Consider the following 11686-nt stretch of genomic DNA (forward strand, 5'->3'; position numbering starts at 1 on the left):
ACAAACAAAGAGTCCCAAATCAACAAACACGCTGAGGCTCATCAGATATCACATTTTCCCCAGCTCTGTTTGTCAAAACACCTTTTATGGTGGTCTTTGAAATTCAGGGGCCCCATTAACAGTTCAAGCATATAATCACATCTCCGTAATGAGGTATTAATTAAGCGAGGGGCATCCATTGGCCCGCTAAACAACCTCATAAACAATTGACAGGAGATTTGTGATTTTTGACTCCCTGACACCATTAAACAAATCAATATTGGGTTTTGCAGACATGCTCTCCGGCTGGCTCTCTCTGGTCTTTGCCAATCAGCTCTGTTGAATACTAATGAGGGAATTAACTGCCTCGTATTCCGCATGTGTCCCATCAAACAGATCCTTATCAAGCGAGTCTCATTTGCATGGAAGAAGACTCTGCTTTGTAGGTAAAGATTTCACAATATGTCACTCATTATGCCAGCCCACCCCACCCCAACCCAATCTTCTATCCCTCCGTGTGTTTCTTGTTTTCTGCAAGGCTCTTGAATACCCCCCCACGCCCCACTCCAATGTCCACAAACACACACATACACACACCAGACAGTCACACTGTTTGGTTCTCTACTCCGGCCAGTGATGATGATGTAACATAATAAACAGAACGGTGGTTTTTCAAGTGGGGCGTTTATCCTCACTATTTCTGCTGAGATTCTCTCCCACCACGCCTACAGTGAGTTCGTCTTTGAAATGACTGTCTGTTTGTTGTCGCCGGGCTTCGGGCTCCCTGAGTGCTGTGGTAATCTTGTTTGATGAATATTGTGCCCAGACTACTTAAAGATGTTTGCTGTTCAAATTACAAAGCTGTATTTTTCAAACCTGCTTCTCCATTTAATGTTACACCATCTAAAACATTATCAGTGACAGTGGCTCACTTTTAATTTTTATTTCTTTATTTCTTTACAACGTGCCGCTAACACCTGTGTTAAAAAAGAGCCACTGTTAGTCTGCAATGAGAGACTATGGAAGGGACATGGAAACATGCTTTCTTTGACTCTTATGAGCATTAAAGGGTGTTTGAACATTAACAGCGATGTGAAGCCTTGATGCTACTACAGTGTCCTTGCTTTGTCTGTTTGCACGAGGTTGTTTGTCCAGTATTTTATTGTACATGTACAATGACAATAAAGAGCTATTCTAGTCCATTCTATTCTATACATGCAGACATGTCGATGGTGGTATTCTCACATCTCATTTTGAAGCTGTTATACCCCTCTACTGAGATTTGGTGGTACTAGCCATACAAAAAAAGACTGTTAGCTAGCGTGGAATCGCACCTTAAAATTATTATCAGTTTCATAGCTACTGTTGGTGCTTTATAGTTACAGATAACATGCATAGAAAAGACGGTGAAGCCTCTGTACCTGCATTCTTTAAAGCTTTTAGCACGAGGAGACTGCAAAAAGATGTCCAGTTGTCTAGAAAGCAACAGTGACCACTCCTGTTTTAAGGGCTAATATTCTATTTATTTTGTCCATTGACGGTTCAGAATGTTCTTATATAAAAAGCTTGGCGATGAAAAGATTTGATCTGGGTGGAAAAACAATGGAAAATGAAAATAAAGGTACATGATCATTTTTAACAGCGAACTAGTGCATTGGCAATTCCAGATTTCTCAGTTGACAACCTCCAGCCTATTTAATGCTTTTTACCATGTTGTACAATAAGAGGTTTAAATAGATTAAACGCTTCTTCATTGAAATAAGGTTGATATCGCACAGACGTGGTTTCAACAGGATACCCTTTGATTGATAAGTTGGCACCATGTGGACATGCAGTCTCTTCTGTTTCCCGGTTAGATCAAATATTTTATGGTATTAGAAAAAGCAGAGGTGTAGATAATAACACAGTGATGGCTGAATTCCATGTATTCCTCTGCTTCAGTTTAATAATAATAGCTCTCTCTGACACTGCCATGAATAGAACAAAGGAAGCTTTGATTTTATTAGTGACACCTGTGCTTTTCTTCTACCTAAAGTTGAAACGTCCTACACTAAAGGCCTTTTGTCTTTAGTGTAGGATTTTAAAGCATCCGATTCTTCGGGACACCACACTAAAACGATCATAGTGACCTGATCAAATGTCAAACAGAGTCAGATTCATTGCATTCATTGCACAGCCAAGTTTAGGTTTCAGCAGGTGAGCCCAAAAGGACAGAGCATCTAATTTAATCTATCTTGGGACCGCTCTCTGCACTGCTCACCCCAGAAAAAATGAGTGACAGAGGATGGCCTGTTGCCTTTGTGCTGTGTGTGTGGCCGTGGGGCGGTGAGTTAATGCAGGAGATTGACTCTTAATTGCAGTGGGGAACGCTCATCTTTTCTCATTAATGAGAAGGAGCCCGAGCCTAGAGATTTTCTCATCACATAAATACACTCCTCCACCGGCCAGGTTAAGTGCTGTTTAGAATATTGGCCTTCTTGCATATGATTTTTTTTTTCTGGACCACTATGTCTCAGATAGTGAACACAAGCAAAAGATGAAATGGGAATAAGGCAGGACTCAAAGGTTTGCGGTGTTGTTTGCTGTCGGGGTGGGTGGGGAGTGGGGGGTGTCTCTGAAGTGAGCCGGTCACATGTGTGATACGAGTCGTGAAGAGGCAGGGCCCCGTCCAAAAGGGGGCTGGTGAAACCTCTTCATAGAGCCTAACGAGGCAGATGAGATGGCCATTTATGGGATCACGTTTCATTTGCATTTCGTCCAGCCTCCAGATCAAAAGACAACCTTAATTTGAGGGCTGCACCAATAGAAAGTGAGTGCTTCCTGATGGATACAGATGTTGTGGCTGAAGCAGAGCAGAGGCAGTAGAGCTGCTCTGCGGGCCTGTCTGTCTGTGAGTCTGTGAGTCTGGAGGTGGGGGTGTGGTGGGGGTTAACCTCCGCCTAAAGGACGACCACTGGCTCCCCATGATGCATAACCGTGAGGGATTAGAGAGCACAAAGCAGCAGACTGTTTGGTGGAGCACTAAAATGTGTTCCTCTGGGGCTCATTGAAAAATGATTGCCGATTAAGTGTTTGAAGTCTGCCAAAGACGAGTGTGCGTTTTTAGTGGGATGACGATGAAACTCTATCTTTCCTGCTTATGCAGGCAATTTTCCCTCTCTTTTTCCACTAACTGTACCATGATGTGTGTTCTCTTGTCGTGCCTGGAGTTGAGGTTGCCAAACTCATTTCACCTCTTGGACCCCAGCTTGACTGGAAGCCAGACAACCAAAAGTGATAAGAGTGAATTAAGCTGTTACTCTCCAGCGGGAATGTTATTATACCGCCAGAGAGAGGCATTGATTTCCCTATGAGAACAACAGGTGAGCTTGTAGAAAATAACTTGGAGTCTGCCTAAATAGCAGGTAATACCGGGTCTATAAAGATAGAATTATGTTAATGGAAATAAAGAAGATAAGGTTGCATAACTCAATTCACGGAGGATAAATTGGGTCAATCCTAATACCGTATTTAGAGCGCCATAATAGTCATAATTTCTAGGGGGTCCTATTCGTGCAATGGCAAGGATTGCTAAAATATTTTATTTTCAAGTGGCATTTATCCAACATGATTTACAATTGTCGTAGGTATTTATTCCAAGTATAAAGCGGTGAATTACAACCCTTAGAAAATTCCCTGAACAAAATCATGAAGTATAGCGTCCGCTGTGATGCCAGGGTCAGTCAAAGTCAGCCTCCTGAGGCATATGGGACTGTGCTTCCTTTGATTAATTGAACCCCTAAGAAGACTAATACTCTGAAGTGAACTGGAGGAAATAATTTGTGCAAGAGACAATGTCGAGAGTGATGACAAACATAGCTTAGCGTTTCCCTTGTTGCACCTCAATTCCCCGCAATGTCAGCTTTGAAACTGCGGCGCTCCTCAATATATTATCGTGTTACACTCATTTGTTTTCATTATTGCATCAAAGAGGATCTGGTCATGCAGCGGCCATTTTCCACCGTACGGAGGCCTAGAGAACAAATGTGACTCTGGAGTCACTTCGGGGTTATGTAAACAATGACGAGTCTGCAGTTTAATAAAGGGTTAGACTCACATTCTTATGTTACTACATAAAGAGAGCAACAGCCACTGAACTTCAGGGTAAATACAAATATTCTATGTTGTCCTGTTCTGGAGTAATATTTGAATTTCTAAGTTAATTACAGCTACATTCACATCCTGTTATAGCCCGCCGAGCCTTCGATTTTACATCGTAATAAAACGCCACGAACTCGACTTTCGTCTCGGCGGTGTTGGTAAACAAAGCAGGAAGATTTGTTTTAGAGTTGTAAAATGAGCCGAGTATGTTAAGTAGTCTCACAGAGAGGCTGCAGGGCTGGGGGTGAAGGGTGAAGCCGGCCCCAGCGGACAGGTGGAGGTAAGTTGAGAGCCATGCCACCCAAGGGGAGGATGAACTTGAGACGTGTCCCTCACCGTCCCGTGAAGGTGGAGGTCAGCAGACAGCCACTCTGATCGCCCGAGATGCCCCAGTCAGCGGGAAGGACCGGACCCTTCTTCCCTCTGATGAAATGAAGCCACCAGCGGGCCGGGTCAGTCTCAATTAGGACTCATAAACTATCATCAAAACCTCAAAAGCTGGTCTCCAGTACTCGGGTGGTCAGGGCAGAACAGAGCACATCTTTGTGCCGCGAGAGTGTATCGCTCATGCGTGAAACAGACACGCCTTGTCCCACTGTCTGAGATGTATCTCTCAGTCAGCATGGAAACAGCCTCCTCAAAAGTTTGTACCGTTGTCGACTTTTGCTCCAAAAAAGCAAGAGTTAATTAACTCTGGGAAAAAGCACTCACAAGTGTCACAATCCCTTCACAGGCAATTTCCACCTTATATGGAGCTTTTATACTAATCTCCCTAAGACATCAGACTACGGTTATAACCGTCTATAAGCCCAGAGGTTGTTTGTTTTCCACTAGCATCTCTATCTAAGGCAGATTTATTGTTTGTTTTTGAAAGCCGGTAATTAAGGCAGCTGCAAATTTGTATTTCTGTTGTCTGAGGCCTGGGGCCGGGATTAACAGCATTTAGCATTGTGGAGCGTACCCCGCCCCCTTTAAATAGGGTCAATTAAAAAATACAAAAAAAACACGAGAAGATGAGTTTGTGCCTTTAAAACACAGAAGAAGAAAAAATGCTGTTTGACATGTTGATGCGGTTGTTCAAAAAACGAGTCACTCGTTAATTGTGTATTCACGCACACTGCATTAGCTGGTGAATATAGCAGCAGTACATATATTTTTAAAAAAGCACAGGACTAATGTTTATTTAGTGCTCTTGACAGGCAGCTGTACATATATACATAAAATAAAATTGATACACTGATAAGGAAATGATTAATAAGTGGTATATTTCCTGCTCTTCAAAGCTTGACATGAATCACATATTGTTCAGAGAAATAATTACAGCTACACCTACGGTTGGATTCTGATTTTTGACACCAAAGTGACGCGTGAAGCCAAAAGGTATTTGAAATGGCCGTTGCTTTCTGACACTCATTACCCCGGCATTACAAGAACACGTCAAGCATGAACATTTTTCCAATTTCTGCGGTAGAATTGAACAAAGGGTTACATTATAGCCCAGGAATCCTTAGACGCTCACTAGGCATTATTTACCCTAGGCTGCGCCCATGGGTGACATCTCAACTCCCTGGGTTATTACACCTGCCCATCAAGCCTCGGCTCTCAGCCTTTTTTTTTGTTTTCTTTTTTTTGTTCGGTAAAAAACATGTCTGAGCTGTCACTGGGATCGACCCGCTGCACAGACTTGCTTACCGGGAGGAAGTTTTCTGTTTCTGACGGCCCGTTTGAAAGCAGATCAAGGCGATAAGCCAGATTGAGCAGGTAATAAGTCATTTTAACTGATTCATCATTTAACTCACTCTGACGGACTGATATCCACACTGATAATATCTGCTACAAATTATAGGCTGTGAAAAGATCGACTTTACAGGCTCAATCATGTGACAGTGAAAGATTTCGCTTGTAGATTTCTGCTTCAACCTCAGGGAACAAGTGATAATTTCCTAGCAAAGCAATGTTTCCTCCAGCTGTTTTTTACACATTTGTAGACATTATCTGAAGGACGTGCATGTTAGAACCCAAGAAGTGGGATCAGAGATTAAACACACGAGCAATCACATCTTATTCGGCAGTAGTGCAGCATAGATGCTTCGGTCCAGTAAATCCTCCTGCACGCTCCTCTCAGGCAGCACTCTCACCTAAACCTGTTTCTAGTAGCAAGAACGCAGCTGAAGAAGACTACACACCTTCTTCCACAGAGCAAACTATGCACTCCTGGCAGTGTTGCTGTAAACAAACTCTAAATAAGGACCATTTCTACCCTTTGTATAAAGGTGTTTTTTCTTTTTATAGTTTTTAAAATGTAAGTTATTTCAACTTTAACCATTGCATCCTCTCAGCTGTGTTTTTTCAAGAATCAGTGCAATAAATGAGAAAGGCCAACCAGCAATGAGGGAATAAATTCTATATTTAGAGCAGCTTTTCTGTCAAATAAATGGATTTCTGTTTTTACAGCTTTGCCAGGTTATAGAACTTTAATAAGGTTTATATTTGCTGTTGTAGCAATAATGCAGTACACCAGACACACTACATTTCCTGCAAAAACAGCTGTGGCGCTTTGGGAGAAAAAAGAAGCACTCAGTAGCCCCAGAAATGATTCATCATAGTTACAGTGTTGTAAAAAAAAGAAAAGAAAAGGACTTTGAGTGTGCATCGTGCATGTTTTTTAGTTGTAGTTCTGTTGAACGAGAGATGGTGGCCACCCCAGGGGAGCTCTCTCTTGTAGTCAAACTTCAGCATGCTCTGGTAATCCTGTTAAATAAGCGAGGACTTGTAGCACCTCCAGCAGATTAGATGTGACCAGAACTGAGGAAACACCTGAGCGAAGCCAGAAATTTGACCAACTCCGAAAGACAGAGCAAAGTGAAATAAAGTGGAAGGGAGTTTATGTTGTGTTACGCTGAGGTGGAGCCGTCGTTGAGTCAAGTTGCTTCAGGGCATGAGAGGGGAGGTCGTTAAATGAGCCGGTCCTGCTTTACTGTACCTGATATGAAAATAAATCAGAATCATATGCATCTTTGAAGCATTCACATGTGAAACGATGAGTCCTTTAAGAGTGTAATATACCGACCTTGTTTTGACTAATATGAAGAAGACGTCCTACAGGACATACGTGAATGTACAGAACGTGACTGCACTGTATATCTGCAAAGGTAGAGCGTGCTCCAGAGGGGAAGTTTATTTTTCCTCATACATTCCTCCACCTTAGCTCTGTCATAAGCTATTTTCTGCTCCGCTGCAAATCCTAATTGATCGAGTTCAATCTCAGCTTTACGTTACATGGGCAGATGACATCATTTGATACCGATATTTTGCGCCGTTCTCGCGGGCTAATGTTGTTTTGCCAGCTTTATGGCAACGCACCGTCTAGACAAAGGCATATGTACACAAAAATCAAGCGTATAAATGTTTAGACAATCATTATTTTAATTTAAAAATTTTAAGGTTGACTTACCTGCGGTGGATGGTGCCAGTCATTGTTGGATGGTGACAGCGCGAGTGTTATGCTAAGGCCTCCGGTGCTTTGGTCTTTTTCAGGCTCGCATGCTTCACGGGGCTAAGTCAAGAGTGGAGAGACAATAGTGCAATTTATTACACAGCTGAAGATCAGGTTCTGCTGTCAATCCTGGCTTTGCTCAAAGGATGTGCCGCGTGCTTGTGTGTGTGTGTGTGTGTTGTTTCAGTTGTGATGATGGAAGTTATTTTGTGCATTGTCACCCAAGTCTGACATTTCTGACAGTCAGCACTCTCGTCAAACAATCCCTTCATAATCCTCCACTTTTTAAACAAACACGATGTGATTAAATGCTGTGAAATAGTTTCTTAAATGTGGTGGCTGAAACCCAGGTACCTGGATTTAGTGGTCACAACCCTAAAGGAGGAATTTCTCTCTCACATCTCCAATTAAAAGATACTAGTGTGATTTTTTTTCTCTTGTACTTCCATTTAGTTACTTCTATGAAAGTAGCATTTTCTGCTTAAAGATCTTTATAATCTTCTAAATGCCTTAATATGTAGTTTTCTGTTTTTTCTTTAACAAGACAGTTAAGACACCCTCAAACATCAGTCACTACAGGCTTTATTGGCATTCATTTCTTCAGGGTAGTACAGCAGCCTCCCAGAGGGGCTGCTAAATCAACCTTAAGACCCAAGACTAGTGCTTTAACCCCTTGACTACCTCTCTCCAACTCCTCCCCCCTTTTAAAGCTTGTCCTTTGGACATTTACTAATAAACAACAGGTCAGCACCTGCAATGGCAGGTGATTTATTTAACTCCGAACAGCCGTGACGAGCTTGCAGTGAGGAGGGAGGTGGGTTGGAGGTTAAGGGGGGAAGATCCTCCCCAGAAAACCAGCTCCCCGGCCCCCGCAGGCCTGGAAGTCGACTCCCCCACTGTAAAGCACTTAGTGCTCACTTCGTTCTGCTTCTCATCTGACTGTTTTCTTTATTTCCCCAGTAAAAGACGACAGAATCTTTCCAGTTTATCACCATGAGCTCATAAAAAGCCTGGAGGATAAAATAATCATTTGTATAGCAGGTGGGGGGAGTTGAAGCATGTCCCCAGCGTATGACATCACTGGGCCTGACCGCCTCCCAGCCGTGCCAGTGACACAGGGCCACCATGTCGTAAACCCACGATAAAGGATTAGAGCATGTTTCCACTGCATCTGTCCAGTGAGCTGAGCTGATCGGACAAGGTACAGTGCAAGATGTTGTCCAAGGACCTAACTAGAACAGAATTATTGAGTAACAGGAAATTAAAAAATTCCTGCAATGCCGATCCACCACTCAAAGTAATTCTTTTGCAATCTGGCCTGCCCCCTCTCTGAACTTCAGCCATTGGGGGCTCATTTTGTTGTTGTTTCCGTCAAAATATCCCAACATAAAAGGAAGGAGGACAAAGACACTGTACCTTTATCAGTTTTTGTTTTCTTTTGTTTTGTTTTTTCATAGGAAACGTATCGTTTTACGCATCATAAGATAGTAAAACCTGTACTGGTTTCACCTTCATAATTACAGTTTAGAGCAACAAAACTCTTAAAAGTTAATAAAACTGCAAGTTTAATGATTGCATTTAGTGAGATTCTAGGTTGTCTGGTTCATCCATTTGGAGTATTTACTTAGCTTCTCTTGCCAAATGCAGATAGCTCTCTCGCTGTTAAATCCCTGCATAATACATGGGATAAAGGCCTAAATGTTTCACTGCTCCAAATCTCCCCTGAATAATTACACTGAAATTTTATTCAACTTTTATGCCTCTTAGAGTCGGATCCCTTTCCAGGAATCCAACGTTTCGCAAATCGGACCTTCATCTCACCACGTGGGCACTTTTCTCTTTGGTCAGAAAAACGAGTGTTAACAAAATCACTTAGTATTATAGCAAACACACGTAGGCGGAAGATAGCAAACATCCTTGGCTATGGAGGGGTGTTTCTGATCATATATTGTCACCGTTAAAGCTACTTTGGGATGTTCTTGTCAGAGGTAGCTCCACATTTTTGGCAGTTTCTGACACAACCCCTGTAACCATGAGTCGTATATTCTCACTGTTTTCATTTTATATTAACTAAATCAGACAGATTGAAAATTATTACATCTTTAAATAACTTTTGGTTAATTCTGCGAGTTTTTTCAGGTATTATTATGAATTATTCTAACACATTACACAATCACCCGCAAGTTAGAGCAGACAGACTCCGTAAAACTGTAAGCAGGTGTGAATGAATGCTGAACAGAGGTATGGAAGCGTGACCGCAAGCCCACCCACACCTTTCACATTAAGTAACATCAACCTTAAACCTGCGTGTAAAATATTAACAAACTGAGAAAAAATGACAGCTGCCTCACTTTAAGTTTCATCAGCATGTGGAAACAGTTAATATCATACCTCTATTGTAGCCTGTTCTCATTAGCAGAATGACTGAAGCAGGAGGGCTGGGGTGCGGGGTGATGAAGAACATCCAGGCTTGCGTTTTCAAGACTTCAGCACACGTAAACACAACATGAGGATTTGGTGACTTCACTTCCTGCTTTGAGAGAGCCACTCTACTAAAAGAAAAAGAAAAAAAGCAGTACAGCTGGGGTCATGTACTTGTTCCCATCAGTTCCATGGTGTTACCTTCAGGGTACCAGGACCAGATTATGTTGGGGTTTTCAGCTGTTTTCTATTAGTCAAAACATCTTTTTGCATTCTTATGTTAATTTTTTCTAGAATAGTTCACCATTATATGTGAACTGCAGTAAATTTTTAATTTTGGAGGCTGTTTCAACACAGCTAAGAAGTCTTGTTTGTGTGCATGTCCCTTCCTCCACTTAATAGAGTAAGTAAAGAGTAACACCTCAGGCAAACAAGTAGGAAAATAAAATCTTTAGAGACTATGAAAAATCCCACAGTAACTTTGTACCTGCACTGCTTACTAGTTTTATTTTAGACAAACACATCAGCTAAATGTTAATCATGGATTTTCCTAGTCCCCAAAGGTTGCCGTTCTGTTTTTATTCTACTGAAACTGTGCTATTACCGGTTAGATTCAGGCACTGAAACAGTCCTTGGTTTGGGAAAGCTGGTTCAAAATAATCTCCTTCTTGGACAGGTGTTATTATCTGATGAGCTGGGAGTGAGACCCTTTTCACTGTTTCTGTAAACCATGCGCTGCGTGTCTGTGAGGCAGTTTTGACAGAGTGGCAGTGTTTGACATCCTGGGAATGAGAGAAGCCTGGAAGTGCAGTGACAAGAGTCAGTTTTGTGTGTTTTGGGAAAACAGTTTTAGATTACATGCAGTGATTTGACCCATTTCTAATAAAACATATTTATTTGAGCAACTAGATGCATTTCTGATTTTGAACAATAGGCTATAACTTCAGTTACTGTTCGGGTAAAAGCAGGTAAAATGAAGCTGTCAGTGTGGGAGCATTCTCCCTATATGACATTAAAAAAACATTTTGTATCGTTGTGTATATTTAATGCCTCATACAAAGTCTAGCTGTGTCTCACTCTGCCATGTACATTACATCAGCCTCAGCCTAATTCTGCTCCAACCAAACAATCATTTGGATTAATTGTCAAAGAAAATCTCCCGTACAGAAACACGACAGTCGCTGGAAGCTTGTGTGTGTGTGCGTGTTTGTGTGTTTATTTTTCCCTCTGTCACAAACATGAGGACTTGAGTGGAGTGTGAGTTGTTTTTGAAAGGTGGTAAACCTGCTGAGGCTCTTTAATTTCCCCCCTCTTCACCGGCATGAGGGATGGTTCAAAGGGTGACTCTCTGACAGGGCATGTGATCGCTCCTCCGTCCTTTATCTGCCTCCCCACATTAGCACGTAAATGAGGCTGCACTTTGGGTTTTGGGAGCTGAAGCGTGCTCAGTGTAAACAGGAGTTGTACTGTTATCATTATTGGACAGATTTCTGACATCCTAACACCTCCGTTTCATTAACATTCAAAAGGGCTGGGATTTGACACTGCCTCTGTTTATACAGATTTTTGAATACTTTGCGGTGGGGATTGTATACAAAATACTGTATACATAGTATCGCCACTGTTGAGTGGAGTTACACACCTTTGTAT

At 42.0% G+C, this 11686-nt stretch overlaps 1 long non-coding RNA gene across 1 annotated transcript; it reads right to left on the reverse strand.

Moving 5' to 3' along the window:
* Window positions 1–6519: 6519 nt before the first annotated feature.
* LOC143421708 (uncharacterized) lies at window positions 6520–10232 on the reverse strand. The gene is made up of 4 exons (XR_013101269.1): window positions 10007–10232; window positions 7574–7675; window positions 7190–7485; window positions 6520–7102 (listed from the first exon to the last, which is right to left on the reverse strand). It is a non-coding gene; the product is annotated as an uncharacterized LOC143421708 (long non-coding RNA).
* Window positions 10233–11686: the final 1454 nt, after the last annotated feature.

This window comes from Maylandia zebra, linkage group LG13 (assembly GCF_041146795.1).
Source record: "Maylandia zebra isolate NMK-2024a linkage group LG13, Mzebra_GT3a, whole genome shotgun sequence".
Classification (NCBI taxonomy): domain Eukaryota; kingdom Metazoa; phylum Chordata; class Actinopteri; order Cichliformes; family Cichlidae; genus Maylandia; species Maylandia zebra.